The sequence below is a fragment of the Penaeus chinensis genome, chromosome 26 (assembly GCF_019202785.1).
Source record: "Penaeus chinensis breed Huanghai No. 1 chromosome 26, ASM1920278v2, whole genome shotgun sequence".
In the NCBI taxonomy this organism is placed as follows: Eukaryota; Metazoa; Arthropoda; class Malacostraca; order Decapoda; family Penaeidae; genus Penaeus; species Penaeus chinensis.
Window position 1 is genome coordinate 12,322,509 of NC_061844.1, and position 1,005 is coordinate 12,323,513.

Here is a 1,005-nt window from a genome sequence, read left to right on the forward strand (position 1 = left end):
ACATATATATATATATATATATATATATTTGAATATATATATAAATATTTATACTTATATTCATATACATATATATATATCTATATATATATGTGTGTATGTATGTATGTATGTATGTATGTATGTATGTATGTATGTATGTATGTATATGTATATGTATATGTATATGTATATGTATATACGTATATACTATATATATATATATATATTTACATATATATATACATATATATACACACATACATATATACACATATACACACACGTATATACTATATATATGTATATCCTGTACACACACACACACACACACACACACACACACACACACACACACACACACACATATATATATATATATATTCATACATACATACATACATATATGTGTATACATACATACACACAAACACACACACACACATATACATATATATATCTATATATCTATATGTATATACACATATATATATACATATATACATGTGTGTGCGTATATATGTATATAAATATACATATACATATACATTTATATATGTATTTATATATATATATATATATTTGCATATATATACAAGTAAATATACAAATATATATAGATATATACATATATGTGTGTTTATATATATGTGTGTATAATATATATATACACACACAAGTACACACACACACATATAAAAAAATAAATATATATATATATATATATATGTATATATATACATGTATATATACATACATATATGTATATGTATATATACATATATATATGTATATGTATATATACATATATATATATATGTATATATACATATATATATATGTATATATACATATTTATATATATATGTATATATATATATATATATATATATATATATATATACATGTCTGTGTGTGTGTACTTGTGTGTGTGTATATACATATATATACATATATATATTTATATATTTGTATGTATGTACACACACATTATATACACACACACACACACACACACACACACAC